This window comes from Symphalangus syndactylus, chromosome 14, assembly GCF_028878055.3.
Source record: "Symphalangus syndactylus isolate Jambi chromosome 14, NHGRI_mSymSyn1-v2.1_pri, whole genome shotgun sequence".
NCBI lineage: Eukaryota > Metazoa > Chordata > Mammalia > Primates > Hylobatidae > Symphalangus > Symphalangus syndactylus.
This window is the reverse complement of record NC_072436.2, coordinates 74,520,851-74,547,382: the sequence shown is the minus strand read 5'-3', so window position 1 is coordinate 74,547,382 and position 26,532 is coordinate 74,520,851. Positions and strand designations below refer to the sequence as shown.

The 26,532-nt window shown below is 41.9% G+C and overlaps 2 long non-coding RNA genes across 2 annotated transcripts in view; both read left to right on the top strand.

Moving 5' to 3' along the window:
• Positions 1-26,532, top strand: part of LOC129462490 (uncharacterized) — a 277,261-nt gene that overhangs the window by 79,402 nt on the left and 171,327 nt on the right. The window lies entirely within an intron of this gene.
• Positions 6,682-26,465, top strand: LOC129462489 (uncharacterized). The gene is made up of 3 exons (XR_008650861.1): positions 6,682-6,788; positions 24,848-24,947; positions 26,403-26,465. It is a non-coding gene; the product is annotated as an uncharacterized lncRNA (long non-coding RNA).

Sequence of the window (26,532 nt, the reverse complement as noted above, 5' to 3'; positions counted from 1 at the left end):
TTGGTGTTGGAATCCCCGAGACTTAGGAGGAAGGAGAAGCAGTGATAAAGCTCTTGTAATCATTCAAGCAGAAGTTTCTAAGCGCCTGAATCATGGAAGTAAAAAGAAGAATAAGACGCAGTGATGAATTCAAGAGTTAGAATAGGTGTGATTTGGCAAAGACAGGAGAAGGGGAAGGAGTCAAGAATGGTTGAGCGAATGGGAGATTGGCAGTGTTTTAACAGACACAGTTAAGAGAAAGGGTGAGGGGGAGGAACGAGATAAATTTTAAAGGTGTTGAGTTTGAGGTGGCTATGGAATATCCTGATGGAATCCTCTGGGGTATTTGGTGGAATTGTAGGCACGGAATATGGAAGCAACTTCTTTGGAAGCAATGGCAAAAGTAATGGGGATAGATGAGGTTTTTCAATGAGGACACAGAGAGCAGAGGTTCAAGGACTGTGGTTCAGAATTGTGGGAATTTACGCTTTTAGGATTTGAAGGAGGAAGGTGAACCAATGAAGAGAGAAACAGGAGAATTAAGTGCAGTGTAAAGGATGACAAGGGAAGAGCAAGCTTCAAGAAGGAAGTGGTAAGCAACAGGACAAAGTGCTGAGAAGCTGTTGAAGTGGCTATTAAAAGTCACCAGAGACCCTTAAGTGAGTGGGTCCATTTAGAGCGATGCTGTGATTGATGCTTTCATATTAACTTGAATGTCTCTGCAGTGCAGGGGGCAATGCCACTGCTTGGAGTTAGGTTAGGGGGTTAAAAATGGGGCTGTACATGCAAGTTCAGAAGAGCCAAGTGGGGAGATTCATCAGCAGTGAGGGGCCAGTATCGGGAAACATCGTTGAAACTGAATTCAATCAGCATGGTTTGAGAACTTTTTTCTAAAAATGTTTGTTAGATTAAAGTAAATGGTGAGTGTTTCAAGGGTCTGGAGAGTGGCAAGGCAGTTTCAGTGGGCGGTCAAAGAGGCGAGGGACTCTAGGGTGCTTGCAAGGGAGGAGGCTTCAATGCTTGGCATTGGGCCCCGCTGGGCAGTAGGGCAAATGAAATTGGAAAGTGTGTGAGGCCCTTGTCCAGAAGAAATTAAGATCCAGGACAGAGGGTGAATGGTTGGCTGTCATGATAAGGGCAAGGATATATTTAGCAGGAGTGAGCATGTGCGCAAGCAAGGACTATCCAAAGGAGGGAATTTCAGGGTTTTGGAGTTTTTAGCTGGGGTAGTTTACAGTATTGTGATTTCCCAGGTACTAAAGTAGAATAGGGATGAAATTTCTGGGGTTCCACAGTGGAAAGGATCATCAGTGCTGAAAGGATCATCAATATGTATTTCTTTTGACAAAAATATTGTTTAAGTCCACTCTGTGTGAAATATTATGCAAAATGGGTAATAATATACCAATTTACAAATGTGGAATTAGTTCCTAGAAGTATTTAATCAACTTGCATAGAATCGTCCATGTAGTACATGGTGAAGACAAACTTGTGAATCTGTCATTTTTGAAGCCTCTGTTTTTTCCTACCAAATTACGTTTCCTCAATAAGATGATGAATTTTCCAAATTTCTAAAATTTTTCCATTAGGCCTGCTATAGAAAATAAGTAACTACTTTCCACAATGGATTTTAAGTTACAATGTAAGCACCATATACTCTAATTGACCTAGGATCAATGATCAATGTACTTTATTTATGGACATTTTCTTTCCTGAAAATATAATTAAGATACTTAATATTTATGATAAAGCGTGCTATCTGATAATAATCAATATGGATTCTGAACTCCTCAGAGTTAAATGCAAGGGGCAGAAAAGGAAGGAAAGAAACTACTATTTACTGAGGGCCTACTATATGCCAGGCAGTGTGCTACATTTTTTTCATATCTACTCTAGCATTTAATCCTCATAGCATTCCTATATTGGCAGGTAATACTGCACCCACTTTATATATGAAGAAGCTGAAGGCTTGCAAAGTGGCCCAAGGTCTCCCAGTGATGACCTGCCAGAAGCAAGCTATGAATCCACGTCTCACCCCAAAGCTGCCTGTGTTCTTTTGTGAGAAGAACCACAAGCTAAAAGTTGATGTGATCTTTTGGGTCTCCTAGGGGTCAGTACACAATGGTGATCAGAATAGAGATAGTTTGCTATAAATAGGGAGAGAAAATATGTTGTTAAGTGGGTGCATTGGGAGAGAGATCTGAAAATGGAAATAAGGAATCAGAGGTATATTGACATCTCACACAAAGATATTGGGGTGTGTGAAGGGGTGAGTTTTGAGGGGCTATCAGGGGAAATTAGAATCCAATTAAAGGGAAATAGACATATTGGAATGGTTTAGGCTGGTCTCAAGAGGAGGTTTCAACTTCCTTATTGCCTTCCACCCAATACAAATATGACACTTGTTTCCATCCTCTCCATTTCTGCTCTCATGTTTGCCAGGATCAATACCCAAGGACGGGCACTTCTCTAAGAGCTGTGATTGAGCTTGGTAAGTATTTCAGGAGCAATTCAAACAGATTCTTTTGAATCCTGAAACGTGAAGTGATAGCTCTTGCGTCTCTCAATGGAGGGCATGGGTTTAGAGTTTTGTAGAAAATTGACTGAACACTTAATTCTCCATTTCACATTGGCAGGCCAGGTACAAGGTAACTTTTTTTCTTTATTTTTTTTTTCAACTTTTATTTTAGACTCGGGGTACACGTGCAGATTTGTTACCTGGGTATATCGTGTGATACTGAGATTTGGAATATGAATGATCCCATCACCCAGGTACTGAGCATAGTATTCAATAGTTTGTTTTTCAACTCTTACCCCTCTTCCTCCCTCCCCGTTCTAGTAGTCCCTAGTTTCTATTGTTGGCCTTGTTAACACAGTGGTGGCTGAAGATAACTGCCCTTTGTTATTATTTGTACTATTTTACCTTTTAGATTTCCTAACTAAGAACCACTTGCCCCCCAAGCTGGGCAAATTTATTTATCAACCCTTAAAGTGGCTGATGTGAAATTATGAAGATTTTCTGTTAGTCTTGACACTATTAATTGGGTTATTTCCTGGGCATGAATAAGAAGTGGTTGACATCAGTGAGTGATTAACCGGATCCTTGATGTTATGTTTTCTGGTTTCCAAAGGGCTATTTCTATGAGGCTGACATCTATAGGGACCAGTTAAGGCCAGCTTAAGTCAAACATTATGAAAAAGGGTTTGGCTATTATTCAGATAGCACTGGATCTGTGTTAGATCTTTTGTTCTTAGTGAACTTTTCCTTATGCAACAAATGTATAAACAGTGGATTCTACTTTAAAAAAAAATTGTCCTCTTTCATCCTAGGGAGAAATTCCTTCGATTTTATAGTTGTTGAACTTAGAACTTCCGGACACATTAAAATCAATTCCACACACTAAAATGCATTTAAAGAGTTATTAAGTAGAATTTTTGATCATGTTTCTTTTCTACATGAAAATGTCCCGATACATTAGTATTAAAGGGAAACATCATTTCTGGCTTTGAGTGGGTGTCCTACTTTGTTTCTGGTGGTTCGCTGGGAGATAGGCCACCAAGAAGCATTACTATGTCCTCTCAGCTAGATGGTAAAGATCAGCCAGGTGTGGAAAGATCCATTCATCTATTCAGGAAACAGGTACTGAGTGGTTGCTACTTGCCAGGTGTGTTCTGGGGCCTGGAATTATAGTAGGGAACAAGCCAGACAGAAGTCCTTGCCCATGAATTTCTGGTGGATGAGGCAGACAATAAAATAACCAACTAAGAATATAAATTATCATAAAGTATTGGGGAGTTGTAAGCAGTATGAAGAACAGCAGGTAAAGGTGATAGAGAGGGAGAGGAACCATAATTTTCAGAGTGGTGAGGGAAGACCTCTTTGAGGAGATGCCATTTGAACTGAGATCACAGTGATAGAAGGCTGGAGAAATTTGGCATGGGATGCTTTGCATTTGCTTTTTGACACACAGAGTGCTTTGTTGTGGTGTTCAGTCCTCCCACAAACCCTGTGAAGATATTAATATCTCTATTTTCAGATGATAGAACTGAAACGGAGGCAGTTAAATGACTACGAAGTATGTACAGGGCCGGATCTCTCATTGGACTTAGCCCACGTGGAGTATCTGGCCCCACACCTCTGATCTAACCTTCCAGTAAACATGCACCAACGCATTCAAGACAGTCACCAGGGCGGGTATAAATTCACACAGCAGAGTAGCTAAGCATTCAGGAGCTGGGTGGGAGCCAGAAAGAATGGGCCCTCAGAGGTGCCTGCCTTGGGGAAAAGTGAGTGCAGCTGGGCACTCATGGTCCTTTCTGGTCCAGCATGCTCAGACAATGAGTAAAGGCCTTGGACATTGTCCTTGAGGTGTCCCAAATAACCTTATTTGAAGCCATTTAAAAAAAATCTGAAAACTTCCTTTAAAATGATATCCACCAACCCCTCCCCATCAAGTCACACCCCAGGTGTTTAAGAAATGCTGTGAAGTAACTGACAATAAGCAAAACGCACAACGTGCCTTTTTGTTCTTTCTTCTCCATTTCAGTCAGAGAATTCAGGCTTTCTGTAGCTCCCTCTGGTAACAAGATATCTAAACATGTTCAAAACAGTGTTGTTATCTTTCACTTTACCCTTGAGCAATGCAAAGAAAACACTGTGAACTGGCAGACATCATTTTGCTAACACTCTCGCATACATGCTAGCTGTGCTTCTCCTAGGAAACCTCCCCTTCTGTCTGTGGAAGATTTTCTGCTTCATACTTTGGGGTCTGTTTCCAGGAAGCGTGTGGCTCGACTTGCTCTTTTAATTTCATCCCAGCACTATTCATTGCATCTTTAAATGAGCATTGTTTAGCAAATCCAGAAGCAGAACTTGTTTCTGGCTTCCTGGAAGGGATTTTACTTGGAATGTAAAGAGGTTGGAGAGCTGGGCTTTTGTTTCTGGCTTTGCAGAGGGTCTAGGCTGCAGAGGCAGATATGCGGCACACATACCATCGCTGTACATTCCCCGATCCATGGCAGACATCAATAATCGCTCCTGGCATTTTCTCTTGTTACATTTGGACATGGTCCCCAGAGTTCTTCACAATCCATGGCAGTCCTTGCTGACTGCCAGAGCTGACTTATGGATATAACTTCCTTGTCATCTTATCAGAACAGCTTCCTGGTGACAGCTGCTTTTACTATATCCACTATAAACTTACAAGTAATTTTAAATGCTCTTATTTTACTCTTAGTATTCTCAGGACAAATATAACAGAAATGTAATAGAATATCTATGGTTTCTGGCATGAAAGGAGGTTTTATTGAAATCTTTGAAGGGGATATGTTTAGGGAGTCAGTCTAGACATGCACATTTTTAATAAGTTTCTTAGGTTTTGGTAATATTTCCACCTCTGTGTTGAGAAACATTACAGCACACATTTCTAGTTTTTGGCACAGGCTTTTAGCTGCCTTCTTAATAGAGCAGGCACTCCTGGGTGAGCCTGGGGAAGACAGATCTGGAAAGCACCTTTAGTTGTGCAAAACTCTGAGGGCCATTCTGACTGTGGCAAAATCACGTCCTCATCCCAGGGAACTGTAATGGTGGCTGAGTTTCTTGAGAATAGTGAGGCAAGTCTCTCTCTTACCACACAAAGTGTTGCCTGCTAGCTTTGCCCTTTGGAGAAATAACTTCAGGACTGGAAAGAAGATGGTCTCCCTGGTGGAAAGGAGCCAGCTTCTCCCTTGCTCCCCTGCCGCAGAGTGGCCAGCGTTCCTGTCAGCACGAAGCTGGACTGGCCCACCTGGTCAGGGCAAGAGGCGGCTTTTCTTACAAAGACTCCATTTGTAGTTTCTGAGAAAGAACTTCTTAGAATGTTCAAAACCAAGTTGTGAAAATATTTTTTTGGAGGCACCTCATTAGTTTTAACAATAAATGCTCATAACTGGAAGTAATGATTTGGCAATTATAAGTCAAACTTCAAGTAGGGGTAGGAGACCTATTTCTAGAGAAACAAATATGGCTGCCTCCCATTGAGCTACATTGTGCTTTGAACTTTCCTAGAGTTTATTTTCCCCCAGGACCTTTAAGAACTGAACAAATATCAGTTCATCAATAAAACCTGTGTTTGTAGATGGTTTATGTGCTGAAGTATTTTCGACCCGGCATCCGTATTTGAATGTGGGAACTGAGTCAGAGAGACTTGCCCAGATCATCTCTGTCTAACTCTTTGAGTGGTATGCAGGGTGGGTGCAATGGGGCAGGGTGGGGTAGACAGCACTGTGACTTCTGGTCCCCACAGGTGATCTAATGACCTAGGAGTCTGCCTGGTGTGTGTTATTATAGCATGCATATCAGTCTCCTGTTCTGTGCTATAATTCATGTGCTTGCTTATTCATTGAATTATTCAACAAATGCTAATAATTGCCTATGATATCCCAAGCCCTAGGCTTTGTGCTTGGAAACTAAGATAAGTAAAATATTGTTCTGCCCTCATATAACTCTAAGTCTAGTGAGGAAAACAGATCCATGCATAGATGTTTTGAAGCAGTGCAGCAGGCCATGATAGAGAAATGCCCTGAGCTTTCTGGTGTGTAAGGGAAGTTCTCTAATCCTGATGGGGGAGTTAAGAAGGGCATAGCTTCCTTGTGAAGGTGACAACCTGAATTTTAATGGAAATGCAATAGGAGGCAGTTTTCTTTTATTCACTTTTCTTCTTTCCCTAGGTGGGGCCTGACATGTTCCAAAGTTAGACAAACAGAAGGAGCATTTGATGGTGAAACATAAGGAAGAACAGGGATTCCTTGGGCACAGAAATGTGCAGGAGGTATGCTGAGAGGGGGTCAGTGGTGGTCTCATGAATTGCTCAATTGGCTTGTTCCTGAAGCCAGTGGCTCTACTCTCAGGTTGGAACAGGGTCTGATTCTGTTTCTTGCTATCTTTCTCTACCCAATAATTGAAGTTCCTCTGAAAGCTCTATGCCAAATCTTCCATTCTGTGAGCAGCATCCCTAACCTTTCAGCTCTCTGTCCTCATCTAGACCCCTAATTTATTTGTTCCTACCACTTTTTCGCTTTCCACCCACTCCCTTTGTCTTAATTACTTCCTTTTTTAGCGCAGATTCCAAGATTCAATATGAAAAGCACTCCCTTGTAAAGCCCTTGACCTCTTGGTCTCTCTCTTACTCTGTAACATTCATCTGGCAAAACCCCAGCCATGCTTAACACCATCTATCTGTCTACTCAATACTTGCACCCAAGCAACTGAGCAAGCCAGAAAACAACACACAGCCATGCCTTAGATGTACAAGGACACGCCTCGAATGGGTACTCGACGCCGCCCTGCAATCTGCCACACTCCCCTAGTTGTATATACGGGCTCACACTTGCCAACCAGTTATTTCACACATTCATTCATGATCCATCTGGTGGGCATTTCCTTTATGTCTGGCACAGTGACAAGCCCTGGGGACAGAGCGGGAAACATGACACACAAGCACCATCATACTGCTTACTGAGAGCTATGCAGGGAATGTTGGGAGAATTGACAGACGGCCTGGCTGACTGCTTTACATAGATTGCTTTGGGAAAACCCCACTGAAGACACATTTAAGCAAGTATCTCAATACCAAGAAGGAGCCAGCCCATGAAGATCAGAGGAAGGAGCATTCTAAGCATTTGGAACAAATGGAGCAAAGCCCCTGAGATGGGCTTGTCTTGTTCAAGGAACAGGAAGGCCAGTGTGGCCAGACCATAGTGGTTAAAGAAGAGAGTACTATGGAATTAAGAGTAGACACGCAAGGATGTAGAATTGCAGGTGTAGGCAGGTTGGAGATTCAGGAAGTTGCACTGGATGGCTCTGGTTTCCTTGCCCAAGGAGCAGCCAGTCTCCCTTAGAACTCAGGGTGTGTGGTAAGTGTTGTGCAGGTGGCTCAGGAGAGTGGGGGACTTTGTCACAGTCACTTTGGTAAATGGGACAGGGAGCTGACCAAGAATTGGAGTAAGAATTGGAGGTTGGAGATGTGGCATCTCTGTAACTGGGGTCAGAGTTTATAGTGGCTGCGATCATCCTGGCTGTAAATGGGAGCAGGAGAGGTAGATTCTTGCATTGATCTGGGGATGGTGTTTTTCAGAATGGATTTGGAAAAAAGGATAAGGTGTTAAAGAAATGAGACTGCAGGTGGGCAATAGTTTGAAGATCAAGTACAGGGTTCAAGCTGTTAGAGGAAAAATGCCAAGATAGCTGTTCGAGCCTGGGACTAAACCGAGATCAAGAATCCTTTATGAGATTGAAAAGCAGCTGTAGAATGAGTTTTAAATAGTGTTTAATTATTTATTTATTTTTCAGCCCAGCAATAGCAGCCTGAGTTCTAGCTCAGAGCCTGTTTTCAATAGCAGATTGAGACATCAGCTTTGCACCTGGCAGGCCAGGAGATATTAAGGAGTTCTGTTTGAATGAGTTTGCTTTGTCTAGGCTAAGGTATTTGTTAGGAGGGCCAGAAGCAAGGATCTTGGAGAAAAGAGAGAAGCAAGGAAAGGAGTGAGGGGAAATGGGCCAGAAGAAAGCAGGCTTTCACAAAGGAAAGTTGCTGATTCTGTGTGTGATCAATCATGCTAACAAAGAGGCCAGTGACACAGCCTTGTCCTCCCAGAACATTGCCATTCTACCAACTGAAGCCCCTTTGGGAGACGCCAGTGGTGATTTATAGGAGGTACTCCTGCATGCTGTAGTAGCTTACTCCGCTATGCACGGGATTCTTTGCTGATAGAACACTTTCTTTTAAAACTCCCTTTTGTGGGCAAGCAAGTCTCCCATCTTAATACAAAGCAACCTTTGGAAGATAAACACTTTTATATCTTATATTTTAAAATAAAAAGTTTCCCAAACCTAGCCTTGCCTGAGGGTAAAAGCATTCCCCAGCAAGTGTCATTTTACCAAATCTAAATTCTCAAGGCCATCTTGTGTCTTTCACTAGAATCTTTCTTAGACTCTCCTGAAAGAACTTAAAGTTTGCATTGATTTTATTATTTTTAATTTTACTTTATTGGGTGAAGAATACTGCTAATGTAATACATGTTCTATTCATTTGCAGTCTTATTTCTAATTAGGCATTTGATGAGGACTTGTTGATTGATTAGTTGCCTGGCCTTTTACTTTTCTGCCCGGGGGGCAACTGAGGCAATGGCTTTTAAGGCTAGTACTACAGGATGTTAATTAGCAAAAAGCCAAAAAGAAAAAAAAATTCAGTAGTCAAAAAGATTAGAGATACTCTGGAAAAAATAATGTGAAACACATTTTTTTTTAACTGCTGACTTTCTGGGAGGTTTTAATACGCTAAGGAACATTGAGAGTTTCCAAGAGGGGGATAAAGTATGCGGTATGTCTACATCCTTTTGAGCATAGGGCCTTCTTTTGTTGGAGTGGTTTATGGGACTGATATTCTACAGAAAACCCTTTGAAACCTATAACATTAAGATTTCCAATAGAAGATGCTGGGGGCAGAAAAAGAATGAAACTCAGAGTAATACTCTTTATATACGAGAAACCAAATGCTATATTTTCCTTTAGTTTTACTTTAATAATTTTTTATTCATTTCCATGTTCCATCTACATACTATCTATCTATCTATCTATCTATCTATCTATCTATCTATCTATCTATCATCATCATCTATGTATGTATCTAATCTCTCTCTCTCTCTCTCTCTATCTCTATCATCTATCTATCTTCTTACAATGAAACCAGCATTCCTCCAACCAAGAAGGGCTTGTAACTGCGCCAACTAAAAGATTGGGATGAAAGTGATATGTGTGACTTCCAGACTTCTAATGTTAGGTCACAAAAAGGTTATAGTTCGTTCTTTCTTTCTTTCTTTCTTTCTTTCTTTCTTTCTTTCTTTCTTTCTTTCTTTTTCTTTCCTTCCTTCCTTCCTTCCTTCCTTCCTTCCTTCCTTCCTTCCTTCCTTCCTTCCTTCCTCCTTTCCTTTCCTTTCCTTTCCTTTCCTTTCCTTTCCTTTCCTTTCCTTTCCTTTCCTTTCCTTTCTTTTCTTTTCTTTTCTTTTCTTTTCTTTTCTTTTCTTTTCTTTCTTTCTTTGACAGAGTCTCGCTCTGTCACCGAGGCTGGAGTACAGTCACTCAGTCTCGGCTCACTGCAAGCTCTGCCTCCCGGGTTCATGCCATTCTCCTGCCTCAGCCTCCTGAGTAGCTGGGACTACAGGCGCCTGCCACCACGCCTGGCTAATTTTTTGTATTTTTAGTAGAGACGGGGTTTCATCATGTTAGCCAGGATGGTCTCGATCTCCTGACCTTGTGATCCTCCCGCCTCAGCCTCCCAAAGTGCTGGGATTACAGGCGTGAGCTACCGCGCCCGGTCAATACAGCTTCTCTCTCTCTCTCTCTCTCTCTCTAGATATAGATAGATATAGATATATGGTTATCCCTGTGTCTTTTAATGCTTTCCATTGGAACTCAGCCACTATACTATGAAGGAGTCTGAGCTAGACCATTTGGAGAGGCCCTTGTGGCGAGCAACTGAGACCCACAGCCAACAATGAGAATCAGCCTGAAGAATATCAGTGACTGGGACTTCAGATGATTCCAGGTCTTAGCTCTCAAACTTCAAGGTCAGCCCCAGACACTGTGGAGCAGAGAGACAAGCTGTGCCTGCTGTGCTTTGTCTGAATTGCTACCCACAGAAGCCATGAGCACAATAAATGGTTGCCTTATGGTAATAAATTTTGGAGTTATTTGTAACACAGACATCATCATTTGAAAAAAAGGATAAAGCTCCAGATTATTAACGTGACATTAATGGCCTCTCTCCTCTGTGGTCCCAAACTATTCTTCCAACTATTCTTCTCCAATTATTCCTTTATGAATTCACTGCCAAAAATCCAGCTGCTTTTTGTGCCCACAACAAAATCACACTTTCCTTCCTCCACATCTTTGCCTATTAAATTGTAAGTTCCTTGAATAGTTCTTTCAAAAATATTTTCTCAGGACTTAACAAAAGGCTTAGAATGTTATTGATTCTAAGTTATTGATAGATATCGGAATAAAAATCAATGAACAAACAAAGGAGGTCATCCTCCTAGATAGATGTATGTTTTCTGTACTTTTCCACATGTTTAAGTCCTATTCATCCAAAAATATCAAGTTCGAATATCATTGCTTGTTGAAGTGTTCTCTAGTTATCCCCAAATTAAGCAACTTTCCTACCTTGAGTGCCAATATAAAGCATTGCTTATACTAATTACATAGCCCTCGATATTTACAACCATAATGCTTTGGCATCTTTCCATGATCTTATGTATAATTTCTCCAGCTAATTCTTAAGGTGTTTGGGGACAGTACTATACCTTATTATTCTTTTGCTTCTTATCCTCCTCCTTCCTCTCATTTTTAAATTCTCCTTAAGACCTATACAGTGTGTGTTAGGTACACAGTGTGTCTTCAAAATCTGTTTGTTTGTTACTGTGAGCCAGAAATAAAACGATAGCTCCTAAAACAAAAAAAAAAAATGCAAGATCTTATCTTAGGCATTATGACATCTGTAGTGCGTTCAGATCCAGGGTGATCACTCTGAACTCTCCGCACCATTTATGTTGTAAGCATTGTGCACTATTCCAGGAGGATGTGGTCGTGAGAGGATAGAGCTCAGTTTCCCACCCCAACTCTTCAAGAGCAGTTCTACCATATCAGAAGGCTACTATATACAATTTCATTTGGATGAAGTTCTTTAGCTAGGACAAAATTAAAAGGAACATGGACAAAGAAATGAGGAATTCAGAAATTATAACGAGCTTTTAGAGGCACTGGGGGTGTTCAGGGATATCTGAGAAGACATGATGCCCGTCTTCAGTTAATTGAAGTCAGGTATACACAGGATTCATGCTAAATAGCACCTGATAATTGACCTAAAGTGAATTGATGGTTAGATTTTGAGTTATTCTCAGGAAGACTTTAATAGTAGAGATTACCATCAATGGACTGGGCTTTCCTGTTAAGTAGCATGCTCTGTATCATTGGAATTTTCCAAAGGGAGTCAAACAGGTAGACTTCTGTTATGAAGAATGACTTAATGGCAAGAGGTTGAATTTAGTGAATTTGTTCCAATACTTAATTTCTGGGCCGCTTTAGTCTAAGTTTAGTCAGAGAGAAGGAAAGCATTCTAGGTATTTAAACAGAAGGAATTAAATGCAAGGAATTGGTTATACATTTGTAGGAAGGGCTGGAAGAGCAAAAGGGAGGTAGAGGGAGCATGGAAGAGGTAAAAGGAGGAAGGGGTAAAACTGAGATACAAGAAGCTGCCAATGTCCTGGGGTGAAGCCCATAAAGCTGCCTCTTCTGCTGCTTTGTTGGAGACACTTTTCAGTTATATCTGGATGCAGTGAGGAAGAGCTGCATGAACCAGGCCTACAACTGTGCAGTCTTCTGCAGTTCAGAATCATCCCATCCTGCTGCAACAACAGCAACCACCTGGGACTGTTGGCAATTGACACTGTCGAGCCAGAAGCAGGAATATTTTCTAAGTGCTTTCTATTGGTAGAACCTAACAGGAAGCTAGTAGAGAAGGGAACCTGGGAACTGTAGTTCACAGACTCACAGTCCAGCAGAAATAGAGCACAGTATACAAAGGCAGGTGGGGTGCTGACAGACAAGAAGTCAGTCGTTGACATTTGGGCCCATAGGCCCACTCTGGTACAAGCATCCATCTCTCATAGGAACAACTGCAGTGGCTCCAATTAGTCTCCTTAAATCCCCTTGGCCTTTCTTCTGTCTGCTCTTTATGATAAAGCTGGAGGGGTCTCTTTAAAACAAACGTCTAATTATGTCCCTCCTTTGCTGAAAACCTCCCAATAGCTTCCCATTACCATTAAGGCAAGAGTCTACTCTTTTGCATACATGCCTAGAAGGCCTTGTGCAGTCTGTCCCTTGTTCATCTTTATAGCTGTCTCTGGCATTAGATTTCTTGTTGATCTTTGCAATGCAGTTATCATGGTTTCTTTCAGTTTCTTGAATGTGCTGTTCTCCTTTTCTGCCATGTGTCCTTCGTACATGCTTCTCCCTCTCTATAGGATATGGTTTGGATTTGTGTCCCCACCCAAATCTCATGTGCAATGGTAATCCCCAGTGTTGGAGGTGGGGCCTGCTAGGAGGTGATAGATCATGAGGATAGATCCTTCATGAATGGTTTAGCACTGCCCCTTTGGTGCTGCTCTCATGATAGAGTTCTCATGAGATCTGGTTGTTTAAACGTGTGGCACCTCCCAGCCTCACTTTCTTGCTGCTCCAGCCATGAGATGTGCTGGCTCCCACTTTGCCTTCCTCCATGATTGTAAATTTCTTGAGGCCTCCCCAGAAGCCAAACAGATGCCAGAATCATGCTTCCTGTACAGCCTGCAGAACTGTGAGCCAATTAAACCTCTTTTCTTTATAAATTACCAAGTCTCAGGTATGTCTATTTATAGCAATGCGAGAACAGACTAATACAATATGGTATGTTCTCCCTCCACATAACCCAGACATTCATTCATTCTTCAGAATTCAACTCAATCAGCCTTCTTTCATAGACACTTTCCTTAGTCTTTCTGACTGGGTCAATTGTACTATTTTGGTATAAATGTTTCCATCTATTACTTACTTACTTCTATGTCTCTGTCTCCTCCCCTGACACACACACACACACATTTAATTTCTTTCCTTCCTTCCTTCCTTCCTTCCTTCCTTCCTTCCTTCCTTCCTTCCTTCCTTCCTTTCTTTCTTTCTTTCTTTCTTTCTCTCTTTCTTTTCTTTCTTTCTTTCTTTCTTCTTTCCTGAGACAGTCTGGCTCTGTCGCCTAGGCTGGAGTGCAGTGGCATGATTGTGGCTCACTGTAATCTCTGCCTCCCAGGTTCAAGAGATTCTCATGCCTCAGCCTCCCATGTAGCTGGGATTACAAGTGCCCACCACTATGCCCAGCTACTTTTTGTATTTTTAGTAGAGACAGGGTTTCATCATGTTAGCCAGGCTGGTCTGGAACCTCAGGGGATTTGCCTGCCTTGGCCTCCCAAAGTGCTGGGATTACAAGCGTGAGCCACCTCACCTGGCCCACACATTTAATTTCCATCTCCTCCTCTCAACTGTAAACTTTTGTGAATTCAGGAATTATGTCTTTTTCTTTGCTCAACAATGCTCATTCAACACCTAGCACAGTGCCTTGTATGTAAAAGATGCTTAAAAAGTGAATAAATGTACAAAGCCATGGGTATATGATTTGATGATTCATTCTTGCTGAGTAAAAGTTAAAATATCCTGGGAACCAGTGTCAGTCGTCCACTTTTTATTGCATACTTGAAATGCTGGATTCACCGTTGGGCTTATCATAGGGATCATGTAAATATTAGAAAAATGACAATCATTTTTTTCTCTGACTCTTTTGTTTGAGAGGTAAATCTATCTCTATAAAAATATAACACGCTTTTGGAGATATTTTGCTTTTTCTTTGTACTCCTGAGATCCCCTGCTCTCCCTAGTGGCTCCAATCTTTATCAAGATCTCTCCCATGGGAGAAGCCCTCTAAGAACGCTGACTTTGTTTGCTGGGCGATTTTGAAGCCTAGTCTATTCTGGGAACAAAAACCCAAACTGAAATGGTTTGCATTTGCCATTGGGAATTTAAACCACTTGTCTCTAAGACTGTAGTGACAGGAACACAGGGAAAAATAGATGAGGATCTGAGTTGCAAAAATTCCCCAGGACTCACTGGAAAACTACCTAGGGAAGGAGGGGGGATAAGGCACCAAACGATTTCTAAAAAGAGCCATATTGGGGTGAGCATCTAGCTAGTTTATTAATTTCTTTGGCTGTTGTTTTTTCCTTTAATTTCTGTCTCTGAACCTGGCAAAGAATTGTGGCAGTTAGTCCCCAAGTCAGTTTGCGGGGAGGCCATGTTTAGTAGTGCAGGTGCCATCTGGATTTTAAATTTGCCATGAGAACACCCTCTGCTAGGCTTGAGGTGTTTAGAGGATGATGAGACAGGCAATAAGGGAGAAATATGACATTGCTCATGAGTGATTATTCTTCTTGTTATTTATTCCCTATTCCTTAAACCATAGGTGAAATGTCCTAGTCAAGGACTTTAGCTGACAGGGGACTCCCAGTCTCTTCCAGATGGAGAAAATATGAACCCGAAGGGATTATTTTTGCAGTGTTTACAGTGCATAGAAGTTTCCTTAAATATATAATCAAAGGTAATTAGACTATGTGGTGTAAGAAGGGGTATAAACACTATTGACATGCTAGTCTCGAAATAGGCACCATCTGAGTTGATTTGCCTTTGACAGTTCCTGATTTTCAATATTTTTGATATTTTGGGAAGCAGATGTGATGAGGGTGAAGAATTTTAAGCCCAAGAATAACATCTCTTGGTTCCAAAATAATATTGCTTGTTTGCATCTTCTTATCTTCTTAATCTATGGAGAGACACCAGCACATGGAGGGATATTGTCAATCTAGAGCTTAGTAAATTGGATGATTCAAGATGGCAAGGTTCTACCTGCTGCCAGATGAATAAGCTTCCGTTAAATCTATGGAAATTCTCTGCCACAGAGGTTGACATCTTTTACTCTGGGTGGAATTTTTTAAAGTTACCCCTTCCAGTCTTGAAGCAGACTTAATATCAGTATTTTGTTGTGCCTGTCAGAAGTCTTTTAAGTCATTCTTTTAGTATTGTGTGAAAATATAAAACACCACAACAATTAAGAACAGTATGATTATTAACAATTCCACTTAGGAATAACTGGTGTTTCCTTGATTTAAGACACATTTGATAATGCCAAATGTGTTTCCCCTTGCATACATAATAAATGTGTCCCAGGGCCATGGCAGCCTGGAGTTAGAATCTTGGTACTAAAAACTAGCATTTCATTTATTCTAAGGCTCAGTGCCTTCCTACAGAGCCCCATATAAATGCTTCCACATTTCACTGCTTGTGTTGCTGCATAGCAAATTACCTAAAAATTTAGTGGCTAAAAACAACAAACCCTTAGTATCTCAGAAAATGCAGTTTTTTGTGGCTTAGAAATTTGGGAGTGGCTTAGCTGGCTGACTCTGGGTGTCTCCTGAGATTATGATCCACGTGTAAGTTGTGGTGTAGTCATCTGAGAGCTGGACTGGGGCTAGAGAATTAGCTTCTACAATGGCTCATTCACATGGCTGTTGGCAGGAGGCCTCAGTTGCTTGTCACATTGGGCCCCTCAACATGGCTGCTTGAGTGTCCTTATAACATGGCAGCTGGATTTTTCCAGAGCAAGTGATCTTAGAGCAAGGAGGAGCCCGGACCCCTTGTGCCCTCATCCCGAGGGTCACACTACTTTACTTCTACCATGTTGTACTCATCAGGTCACCAAGCAAAACTCACACTCAAGGGGACAGGAATTAGTCTCCACCCTTTGAAGCTAAGAGTATCAAAAAACTTGTGGACATACTTCAAAACCACCCTATTGCTGATTGATTGTGACCTGCTCTACTTTGAAATGCTTATTTCTTCTTTGTACCCCAAGATCTTGTCACTTTGGCTGGACCTGATTCACCTGTCCAGGAGCTGCACTTAATTTTATATGTTTCTCCCTTTGCCTCCTGAGCAGAACAACACCAGGCACAACTCTCAGGGAACCTGCCTTAGCTAAACCTAAACCTGAACTTCAGTTCTTCATTTTAGGATTTTAGGCAAGATAGCCATTTGAAGCTCTGTGAGCAATGTAGTTGCTAGTAATGGAAGGTGTCAGTTAGCTTTGGGAACAACTCCTTTTTTTTTTTTTTTTTTTTTTTTTTGTAAAAAAGACTTCAAAACAAAATTAGTTACCTAAAAGTCAAGTTTCCCCCCTGCTATGGAACTGGGAGAAGGTGGAACATTTCCTTTTCAAGGATCCTATTATCTTTTTCTCTCAAGTGGCCTTTGTCGGGGCCATGTAAATCAATTAAAATTTGTGTTCTGGATTCCTGGGCAAGATAGCTGAATAGGAACAGCTCCGGACTGCAGCTTTCAGTGAGACCAATGCAGAAGGTGGGCGATTTCTGCATTTCCAACTGAGGTGCCTGGCTCATCTCATCGGGACTGGTTACACAGTGGGTGCAGCCCATGGAGGGAGAGCAGAAGCAGATTGAGATGTCGCCTCACACGGGAAGCGCAAGGGATCAGGGAACTCCCTCCCCTTGCCAAGGGAAGCCTTGATGGACTGTGCCATGAGGAACGGTGCATTTGGCCCAGATACTACACTTTTCCCATGGTCTTTGCAATCCGCAGACCAGGAGATTCCCTCAGGTGCCTGGGTTTCAAGCACAAAGCTGGGTGGCCGTTTGGATAGACACCAAGCTAGCTGCACGAGTATTTTTCGTACCCCAGTGGCACCTGGAATGCCAGTGAGACAGAGTTGTTCACTCCCCTGGAAAGGGGGCTGGTGCCAGGAGCTCGAGTGGTCTTGCTTAGTGGATCCCACCCCCACGGAGCCCAGCAAGCTAAGATCCACTGGCTTGAGATTCTCGCTGCCAGCACAGCAGTCTGAAGTTGACCTAGGATGCTCGACCTTGGTTGGGGGAGGGGCATCTGCCATTACTGAGGCTTGAGTAGGCAGTTTTCCCCTCACAGTGTAAACAAAGCCTCCAGGAAGTTCACACTGGGTGGAGCCCACCACAGTCCCACGAAGCCACTGTAGCCAGACTGCCTCTCTAAATTCCTCCTCTCTGGGCAGAGCGTCTCTGAAAGAAAGGCAGCAGCCCCAGTTAGGGGCTTAAAGATAAAACTCCCATCTCCCTGGGACAGAGCACCTGGGGGAAGGGGCAGCTGTGGGTGCAGCTTCAGCAGACTTAAACATTCCTGCCTGCTGGTTCTGAAGAGAGCAGCAGACCTCCCAGCACAGCGCTCAAGCTCTGCTAAGGGACAGACTGCCTCCTCAAGTGGGTCCCTGAACCCCGTCCCTCCTGATAGGGAGATGTCTCCCAGCAGGGGTCGACAGACACCTCATACAGGAGAGCTCCAGCTGGCATCTGGCAGGTGCCCCTTTGGGATGAAGCTTACAGAGGAAGCAGCAGGCAGCAATCTTTGCTGTTCTCTAGCCTCTGCTGGTGATACCCAGGCAAACAGGGTCCAGAGTGGACCTCAAGCAAATGCCAGCAGACCTGCAGAAGACAGACCTGACTGTTAGAAGGAAAACTAACAAACAGGAAGCAATAGCATCAACATCAACAAAAAGAATGACCACTCAAAAACCCCATCTGAACGTCACCAACATCAAAGACCAAAGGTAGACAAATCCACGAAGACGGGGAGAAACCAGTGCAAAAAGGCTGAAAATTCCAAAAACCAGAATGCCTCTTCTCCTCCAAAGATCACAACACCTCACCAGCAAGGGAACAAAACTGGAGGGAGAATGAGTTTGATGAATTCACAGAAGTAGGCTTCAGAAGGTGGGTAATAACAAACTCCTCCAAGCTAAAGGAGCATTTTCTAATCCAATGCAAAGAAGCTAAGAACCTTGATAAAAGGTTACAGGAACAGCTAACTGTAATAGCCAGTTTAGAGAAGAACATAAATGACCTGATGAAGCTGAAAAACAGTACAAGAACTTTGTGAAGCATACACAAGTATCAATAGCCGAATTGATCAAGAAGAAGAAAGGATATCAGAGATTGAAGATCAACATAATGAAATAAAGTGTGAAGACAAGGTTCGAGAAAAAAGAATGAAAAGCAACAAAGCCTCCAAGAAATATGGGACTATGTAAAGAGACCAAACCTACATTTGACTGGTGTACTTGAAAGTGATGGGGAGAATGGAACCAAGTTGGAAAACACACTTTAGGATATTACCCAGGAGAACTTCCCCAACCTTAGCAAGACAGGCCAATATTCAAATTCAGGAAATACAGAGAACACCACAAAGATACTCCTGGAGAAGAGCAACCCCAAGACACATTATCGTCAGATTCACCAAGGCTGAAATGAAGGAAAAAATGTTAAGGGCAGCCAGAGAGAAAGGTTGGGTTACCCACAAAGGGAAGCCCATCAGACTAACAGCAGATCTCTCTGCAGAAACCCTACAAATCAGAAGAGAGTGGCAGCCAACATTCAACATTCTTAAAGAAAAGAATTTCCAACCCAGAACTTCATATCCAGCCAAACTAAGCTTCATAAGTGAGGGAGAAATAAAATCCTTTAGAGACAAGCAAATGCTGAGGGTTTTGTCACCACCAGGCCTGCCTTACAAGAGCTCCTGAAGGAAGCACTAAATACAGAAAGGAAAAACCAGTACCAGCCACTGCAAAAACATACAAGAATGTAAAGAGCAACAACATTGAAGAAATTGCACTAACTAATGGGCAAAATAACCAGCTAGCATCATAATGACAGGATCAGATTCACACATAACAATATTAACCTTAAATGTAAATGGGCTAAATGCCCCAATTAAAAAACACAGACTGGTAAGTTGGATAAAGAGTCAAGACCCAGCTGGGTGCAGTGGCTCACACCTGTAATCCTAGCACTTTGGGAGGTCGAGGCAGGTGGATCATGAGGTCAGGAGATTGAGACCATCCTGGCTAACACGGTGAAACCCCATCTCTACTAAAAATACAAAAAATTAGCCCGGCATGGTGGTGGGTGCCTGTAGTCCCAGCTACTTGGGAGGCTGAGGCAGGAGAATAGTGTGAATGCGGGAGGTGGAGCTTGCAGTGAGCCAAGATCGTGCCATTGCACTTCAGCTTGGGAGACAGCGAGACTCTGTCTCAAAAAAAAGAGTCAAGACCCATTGGTGTGCTGTATTCAGGAGACCCATCTCACATGCAAAGACCCACACAGGCTCAAAATAAAGGGATGGAGGAAGATTTACCAAGAAAATGGAAAGCAAAAAAAAAAAACCAAAAAAAAAAAAAAAAACCAGGGGTTGCAATCCTAGTCTCTGATAAAACAGACTTTAAACCAACAAAGATCAAAAAAGATAAAGAAGGGCATTATATAACGGTAAAGCGATCAATGCAAGAAGAAGAGCTAACTGTCCTAAATATATATGCACCCAATACAGGAGCACCCAGATTCATAAAGCAAGTTCTTAGAGACCTACAAAGAGACTTAGACTCCCACACAATAATAGTGGGAGACTTTAACACCCCACTGTTAATATTAGAATGACGAGACAGAAAATTAACAAGGATATTCAGGACTTGAACTCAGCTCTGGACCAAGCAGACCTAACAGACATCTACAGAACTCTCCACTCCAAATCAAGAGAATATACATTCTTCTCAGCACCACATCGCACTTATTCTAAAATTGACCACATAATTGGAAGTAAAACACTACTCAGCAAATGCAAAAGAATGGAAATCTTAACAGTCTCTCAGACCACAGTGCAATCAAATTAGAATGCAGGATTAAGAAACTCACTAAAAACTGTACAACTACATGGAAACTGAACAACTTGCTCCTGAATGACTACTGGGTAAATAACGAAATTAAGGTAGAAATATATAAGTTCTTTGAAACTAGTGAGAACAAAGACACAATGTACCAGAATCTCTGAGACCCAGCTAAAGCAGTGTTTAGAGGGAAATTTATAGTACTAAATGCCCATAGGAGAAAGTGGGAGAGATCTAAATTTGACACCCTAACATCACAATGAAAAGAACTAGAGAAGCAAGAGGAAGCAAATTCAAAAGCTAGCAGAAGACAAGAAATAACTAAGATCAGAGCAGAACTGAAGGAGACAGAGACATGAAAAACCCTTCAAAAAATCAATGAGTCCAGGAGATGGTTTTTTGAAAAGATTAACAAAATAGGCTGCTAGCCAAACTAATAAAGAAGAAAAGAGAGAAGAATCAAATAGACACAATAAAAAATGATAAAGGGGATATCATTACTGATCCCATAGAAATACAAATTACCATCAGAGAATACTATAAACACCTCTACACAAATAAACTAGAAAATCTAGAAGAAATGGATAAATTCCTGGACACAAACACCCTCCCAAGACTAAACCAGGAAGTTGAATCCCTGGATAGACCAATAACAAGTTCTGAAATTGAAGCAGTAATTAATAGCCTACCAACCAAAAAAAGACCAGCACCAGATGGATTCACGGCTGATTTCTACTAGAAGTACAAAGAGGAGCTGGTACCATTCCTTCTAAAATTATTCCAATCAATAGAAAAAGAGGGACTCCTCCCTAACTCTTTTTATGAGGCCAGCATCATCCTGATACCAAAATCTGGCAGAGACGCAACAAAAAAAGAAAATTTCAGGCCAATACCTCTGAAGAACATCAATGTGAAAATCCTCAATACAATACTGGCAAACTGAATCCAGCAGCACATCAAAAACTTATCCACTACAATCAAGTCGGCTTCATCCCTGGGATGCAAGGCTGGTTCAACATATGCAAATCAATAAATGTAATCCATCACATAAACAGAACCAATGACAAAAACCACATGATAATAGATGCAGAAAAGGCCTTCGATAAAATTCAACACCACTTCATGCAAAAAACACTCAATAAGTATTGATGGAATGTCTCTCAAAATAATGAGAGCTATTTATGACAAACCCACAGCCAATATCATAGTGAATGGGCAAAAGCTGGAAGCATTCCCTTTGAAACCCGGCACAAGACAAGGATCCCCTCTCTCGCCACTCCTATTCAACATAGTATTGGAAGTTCTGGCCAGGGCAATCAGGCAAGAGAAAGGAATGAAGCATATTCAAATAGGAAGAGAAGAAGTCAAATTATCTCTGTTTGCAGATGACGTGATTGTGTATTTAGAAAACCCTACCATCTCATCTCAAAAACTCCTTAAGCTGATAAGCAACTTCAGCAAAGTCTCAGGATACAAAGTCAATGTGCAAAAATCACAAGCATTCCTAAACACCAATAACAGACCAACAGAGAGCCAAATCATGAGAGAACCAAGAATAAAATACCTAGAAATCCAGCTTACAAGGAATGTGAAGGATCTCTTCAAGGAGAACTACAAACCACTGCTCAAGGAAATAAGAGAGGACACAAATAAATCGAAAAACATTCCATGCTCATGGATAGGAAGAATCAATATCGTGAAAATGGCCATACTGCCCAAAGTAATTTATAGATTCAATGCTATTCCCATCAAGCTACCATTGACTTTCTTCACAGAATTAGAAAAAACTACTTTAAATTTCATATGGAACCAAGAAAAAGCCCATATAGCCAAGGCAATCCTCAGCAAAAAGAACAAAGTGGGAGGCATCACACTACCTGACTTCAGACTATACTTCAAGGCTACAATAACCAAAACAGCTTGGTACTGGTACCAAAAGAGACATATAGACCAATGGATAAGAACAGAGGCCTCAGAAATAACCCCACATGTGTACAACTGTCTGATCTTTGGCAAACCTGACAAAAACAAGCAAAGGGGAAAGGATTCTCTATTTAATAAATGGTGTTGGGAAAACTGGCTAGCCATATGCAGAAAACTGAAACTGGTTCCCTTCCTTATACTTTATACAAAAAGTAACTCAAGATGGATGAAAGATTAAAATGTAAGACCTAAAACCATAAAAACCCTAGAGGAAAACCTAGGCAATACCATTCAGGACATAGGCATGTGTAAAACACCAAAAGCAATGGCAACAAAAGTCAAAATTGACAAATGGGATCTAATTAAACTAAAGAGCTTCTGCATAGCAAAAGAAACTATCATAAGAGTGAACAGGCAGCCTACAGAATAGGATTAAATTTTTGCAATCTATTCATCTGACAAAGGGCTAATATCCAGAATCAACAAGGAACTTAAAGTTATAAGAAAGAAAAACCTTATCAAAAAGTGGGCAAAGGATATGAACAGACACTTTTCAAAAGAAAACATTTTTGCAGCCAACTAACATATAAAAAAAGCTCATCATCATCGGTCATTAGAGAAATGCAAATCAAAACCACAATGAGATACTATCTCACGCCAGTTAGAATGGCGATCATTAAAAAGTCAGGAAACAACAGATGCTGGAGAGGACGTGGAGAAATAGGAATGCTTTTACACTGTTGGTAGGAGTGTAAATTAGTTCAACCATTGTGGAAGACAGTGTGGTGATTCCTCAAAGATCTAGAACTAGAAATACCATTTGACCCCGCAATCCCATTACTGGGTGTATACCCAAAGGATTATAAATCATTCTACTATAAAGGTACACGCACAAGTATTTTTATTGCAGCACTATTCACAATAGCAAAGACTTGGAAACAACCCAAATGTCCATCAATGATAGACTGGATAAAGAAAATATGTCACATACACACCATGGAATACTATGCAGCCACAAAAAAGGGTGAGTTCATGTCCTTTGCAGAGACATGGATGAAGCTGGAAACCATCATTCTTAGCAAACTAACACAGGAACAGAAAATCAAACACTGGCTATTCTCACTCATAACTGGGAACTGAACAATGTGAACATATTGGCACAAGGAGGAGAACATCAACCACTGGGGCCTGTCGAGGGCTGGGGGTCAAGGGGAGGGATAGCATTAGGGAGAAGTACCTAATGTAGATGATGGATTGATGGGTGCAGCAAACCATCATGGCACACGTATACCTGTGTAACAAACCTGCACATTCTGAACATGTATCCCAGAACTTAAGTATAATAAAAAATAAAATAAAATTTGTATTCTAACGGAAATAGGTCAGAGACTTTTTCTGGGGCGTGGGATGTCTGCAGGAATCTGGAGCCCTGATACAGAATTACCACACCAGGGTTGTCCTTAGGAAGGGCTGGCTCTGGACACAACCTGTGAGCAAGGTTTGAGCCCCTCCTGACCCTAACACCCTTGTAAGATCAGCCAAGCCCATTCCTTCTCAGGGCCTTTATACTCGCACTTCCAGGCATAAGCCTCAAATGTTCACACCCACATTGCTGCATGACTGATTCCTTTTTATCTCAGCCCAAAGACCACCTTCTCAGAGAGCTTTTTCAGACTACTCAATCTAATTTCTTTCCTGCTGGTAGGCCATCTTTAAGAGTCCATCCGACTTTACTTCTTCAAGGCTGCATTACTCTGTGAACTTATTTTGTTCATTTTTTGTTTATTTGTCTACCTCACCCCATTAAAACATAAGGACCATGAGAGTAAGGAATCTCGCTTTCCTTTTCTCTGCTGTATCCTCAGCATTTACAGCAGAACCTGATGCACAGCAGGTGCTCAAAAATGTTAACTGGCTGAATGAATGAATGAGTGAGTGATGAATACAGATTCTGTTGTGAAATTTAAAAATAAACCCTGAAGACTAACATTACAGACCGAGCAGGCTGCGTGTTCTTAGGCATATCTGGGAAAGAGAAGCACAGCTAATCTGGGCAGGTAGAGCCTCGGCGTCATTACAACTTGAATATCAAATGAATGTGACTTTCTTGGTATCCTAGTTTATTGAAGCAGGTCTTACCTGCTTTACATGGGTTTTCTGTATGTATATTAGGAACCCCAGCCTTATGAGTTGCCCAGTTCACTGGGCAAACATCTGCCGCTGATGGTGAGACTTTGTTAACCCATATCCAACATGAGCTGCACCTCTCTGTCTTCTCTCCTTTGATCCCACCCATGTTTTTCTCCCTTGACCATCTTCCCCTTAGCTCATATGCAGCTCATGAGCCCCACTGCCCCGCTCCCCTCCCTTCTAACTGCCTTATATATTTTTCTGCTTTTGGAATTTTTGTTACACATAATTAAAAATCCAAAGGTGATGAAAAATGGCAAACGATTCAAACCTGGGTAAATCTATTCGCGTCAGAAGTCTGTAGTTACTGGTATTTATTTCCTTTGTGTTCCAGTGGTATTTTCATTGTTGCTCGCCCCATCGCTCCTCTTTTTCTCTAGGGAGAAATCTTGGCTGCCGGCTTCTTTAAAGTGTTTCACAGATGAAGGGAATATCAAGGACAGACTTAAAAGAGGGAAGAAGACTATTATTTGAAGCCAGGTGAGGCCACTTAGGAAATGTGGGTACAGTCCTTTCCACGTCCACCTGTGTTGAAAGCATACGGCAGCCTCTGTACTTTGCTAGCCTGAGCTGTTTGGCAAATGATGTCCTTTTTATTTACTCTCTGTCCCTTTCTTCATCCTGTTCTGAGCCTTCAGAAGGCCTCCCTGTGTGGGCTGGTAGAAATGGGCTCCTGTGTGCTCTGTTGCTAGTTGGATTTGGCCAGTGGGAGGCACCAGCAGTGAATCAGAGGATGAGAGAAGAGTGAGGTCAGGGTATTTACTCCTGTGCCCTGGCTTGCTCCAGTGGATGCTATACAGGCAGTTTCCTAGATATAGGAACTCTCCAGTTTGCAGTAACTTCTACCTCCCTTTTTCCCTTAATTGTAGGGGTAGTAACAGCTCTTCACAGCGGACAGCCTGAGGTGCTGCACTATTGCTTTCTGGTTTTTGTAAATCTTACTCATCTTTTGGAAAGCAGCCCCTTTATTAAATTCTCCCCCAGTTGCAGAGATGCTGCACACATATCCCCTTTCCTCTCAGGGCCTGAGGACCAGCTTGCTCAGTGTCCTTGTCCTCAGCAAATCCTTGTCACAGCCTCCACAAACGACTATAGCCTGGGCCACAGAGGCATTTGCAGACACTGGTGGCATTGATTACTTTGAAATAAATCATATGGAGACTACATTACTGTGCCCACCAAGAACCAAACCACCCCACCCAACTGACACTACAGGATGCATCTACATATATATATGTTTTTGTTTTCGTTTCTTTTGAGATGGAGTGTTGCACTGTCACCCAGGCTGGAGTGCAGTGGTTCAATTTCTGCTCACTGCAAGCTCTGCCTCCTGGGTTCACACCATTCTTCTGCCTCAGCCTCCCGAGTAGCTGGGACTACAGGTGCCTGCCACCATGCCTGGCTAATTTTTTGTATTTTTTGTAGAGATGAGTTTCACCGTGTTAGCCAGGATGGTCTCGATCTCCTGACCTCGTGATCTGCCCACCTCAGCCTTCCGAAGTGCTGGAATTACAGGCGTGAGCCACACGCCCGGCCCAAAATGTTGTTCCCTACAAAAGCTACTCCATAAAATTGGAACTGTTCTACCAGATGCACAGCTATCAATGGAGGGACACACACACACTTAAAAACAAAACCATGAAAAAGCAGGGAAGTATGACACCTCCAAAGGAACACAACAATTCTGCAATAACATACCCTAAAGAAAAGGAAATCTATGATATGCCTCTGTAACTCAACCTCAATCTTTCCTTCTAAGCCTAAGGCAGAACTCTTCCCTTCTTCTGTCAAAACTTGATACCTGCTAGTAGTTTGATCTTTGGTATTCTAAGAAAGGGAGGCGAACACATAAACTTGTAGTACAAATTATTTACATTGAAAAAGTGTATATATACAGATGCAAATGAGTTACAAATATTTTGGTCTCATTTCTAGGTGAAGCCTTGATGACTGTGGTTTGAATTCATTGGGAAAAGTGGAATCGTCAAGAGACCCGAGCTAACTAAATCCCTCTGGGAGCCTCAGCAGCTGAGGCCATCACTCAAAATTAAGGGTGATAGATTCT